The sequence below is a fragment of the Myotis brandtii genome, unplaced genomic scaffold, assembly GCF_000412655.1.
Source record: "Myotis brandtii unplaced genomic scaffold, ASM41265v1 scaffold77, whole genome shotgun sequence".
NCBI lineage: Eukaryota > Metazoa > Chordata > Mammalia > Chiroptera > Vespertilionidae > Myotis > Myotis brandtii.
Genome location: NW_005371082.1, coordinates 4,541,974 through 4,545,122, shown reverse-complemented (window position 1 = coordinate 4,545,122; position 3,149 = coordinate 4,541,974).

The following is a 3,149-nucleotide window of genomic DNA, read 5'->3' as shown; positions in this document are numbered from 1 at the left end:
ACTTCTGGGCTGGTAGTGTCCAGATCCAGGGTTTCTTTTCTATCATCACACCTCAGCCTTAAGGGCTCCCATGTGAGAGGCAGCATGGTAGATTTGAACCTCAGCTCCATTGCTCTGGTCTTTACTCAGGGCTTGAGAGAAATCTGTTTCTCTGAGCCTCATATTCTCATCTGTAGAGCTAATATCTAATTTGCAAGTTTGTTCTGAGGATTAGAGAAAATTCAAGTAACATGTATTAACATAAGAAACATTCAAACCTGTAAAGAATTTGTAAGTTTATTTGAGTCAAACTGTCTACACTTGCAGGGAAGCAGACTCTCAATGGATTGAGATAATGCTCTGGAGAATGGCAGTTTTTCAGCTAGTTTTAAAAATTACCATCAAAGGAGGAGATGAAAATGGGCTACTTGAAATCCATTGGTAATAGACTAGGGAGGTGGGAGAAAGCAAAGCAGGGAAGCCTCTGGAATTGGATAAAAAGTGAAATGATAGACACACACTTCTTTTATGTAGGTGGGTACAGGATAGTTAACAGTCAATAATTAACATGATAACAATAATGAGAGGATTTATGATCTCCACCCCATGCATTGGTTGTACCCTCAGGGGTCTGGAAAAAGGGGAGGTACCCGGACATTCCAAAGGTATGTTAGTGTAGATGCAAAAAGGCAATAAGCTCAGAAAGATCAAAGTTGATCTTTGTCAGGGAAGATACTGGCCTATAAACTGCTTTTTAATTTAAAAAGTTTTAATTTCAGACCATCCTTTGTGGTTACTTTGGGATTACATAGCCTTCCCTGAGTTAGTCAGATTAGCATGTGGTCCCTTTTGTCCACACATGTCATTAAATGATAGTACCTTTCCCATAGTAGGGGCTCCAAATATAATGCTCATTAACTTGCTTCCTCATTTTTGCATAAAGTTTGCTCTCTCTCTTTGCTGAAAGCACAAAGCATCCCACTCTTCATTTCCCCCATAACTTCTGCTTTTCTGCCTCTCTTACTCAGACCCATGGATACAATCAGCAAAGAACATTAATCTTTGGTATCATTTTTATCTATTGAAAGATATTTTAATTTGTGTTATAAAAATTATATGGGTTGAAACGGCCCCGAAGGCAGTCCAGCAGCGAGGCCTCACGGCCCCAGCATCAACGAAGCCTGATGGAAGCCCTGTGTATTTATGCACCCTGGGTGGGGGTGCAGCGGTCCCATCCTAGGCAGAGGCCGATGGCGAAACTTCCGACTCCGAGAAAGAGGCCTGGGGGCTGAAAGGCGGCTCCTCTGACCTCAGCGCTGGAGTCCCGCGGCTCCACCAGGAGAGGAGCAGAGAAAGGCTGGACCCTTCCTCAAGGTGACCCGAAATCCCCACCCACACCAGGCAGGCCGCTGGGCCTGTGCGCAGAGGACTCACCTCCAAGCCCAGCCAGTGGCCCTGCCGCAACCATGGCACTCCTGGGTGCAGGCCCCAGTGGGACAGGGGGTGGCGGCGGGGGCGCCTTGAGTTCTGGGCTCCTTGCCTGCCTTCCACGGCTTCCTCCTGCTTCAGGGCCTCGCCCTCCGTGGCCTCCTCCTCCCCAGCCCCCAGAGCAGTGGACCCACTTGAGGGCGCTCCCCGCTGGCCGCTGGCCGAGGGGGTGACTGGAGTGCGGGGACTCCCGGGTGAAGGGTCACCCTGGGGAGGAGTCCCGACACCTCCACGCCCCGAAAAAAAAAATTATATGGGTTTATAACATTAAAACAAAACACAATTGTATAAAGTGAAGTAAATAAACCTTTCTTCTCCTGAATTCCCACCCTTTGGAGTGGTGTTCTTCTGTTGTGGGCAGTTAGACAGACATGAGCAGAGCAAGGAAAATGAGCCAGGTACAGAAGGTCACCAGGATGGGAAGCCCAGGTGCCTAATAATGGACAATCAATTGTAGGGTGGGACCTTGCCCCCAAGGTGACTTTTTTTCCCTTAGCATATACTGGTCATACAGTTTGGACCCCCTGACCTTTCCTCCCTAGAGATAACATCTATGCCTCAGTTGTATTTCCGCTCCAGACCCAGATAAGCAACAATATCAGCCACAGCTGATCTCAGGACCAGCAGCACTGAATAATGACCCCCTGCCCCGTGGGTGCCCACCAATCAATCATGGAGACCACACCCTGAAAGGACACACCTGGAAAGCTGCTGAATATTCTATTAAGATCTTTCCCTGGGACCTAAAATCTCCGCCCTTAAAACCCTTAGGACTGAGGACTCAGTGCACTCTCCCTCTGGGGAGCACACCCTCACCTTTCCTTTTCTACTTCCCTGTCTTCTTCCCCTCCCTCCAGGTGCATTACCACTAGCTTCCTCATGCCCAAACTCCAAGGACCCTTCTTTTACCTCTATGACTTTTTCCTAAGCCCATTTCTTCTAGGAATTACATTTTCTACCTTTGTAATTTACCCAATAAATATTCTATTACAGTTTGGGTCTTGCTCTGAATTCTTTCCTAGCCAGAACCCAAGTACCAAGGTAGCTGAACCCAGGTTTGGTCTGACACCCCTGGTCAGACACCTGGTACCATTCCTGCTGCCTACAATACTTACTCCTAGATTTTATTTTATGCGTATAAAAACATATATTATCTATAATCATAAAAGCATAATATGCTAATTAGACTGGATATCCTTCCAGATGTCCTTCCTTCAGGACAAAGTCACAGCAGGCTGGGGCCACAGTGGAGGTGGCAGAGGCCCTAGCTGCGGTGGTGGTGGGCAGGGGCCAGGGCCAAGGCCCTTGAATGAATTTTGTACATCGGGCCTCTAGTGCAAATATAAAAACATTTAGATTCATTACAAAATTTAAAATCATATTGTATTGCTCTGCACTCATTTTCCCCCCACTTAACTCATTTGTGAACATTTTCCATACCAGTATGTCAAGACTTCACTCTCTTTAATAACTGACATTGTGTTCTATTTTAAGACTATCTTAAAAAATATATTTAACTAGTTTTCAAATGTCAAATATTTAGGGTTTTTTCACTCTTATTTTTACAAACAATATTACCATGAAATATATCTGTGTGATACATTTAGCAAACACAATTTTTTTATTATTTAAGTATTACAAATAGTAGTACATATGTCTCCTTTTCCCCCCATTGACCTCCC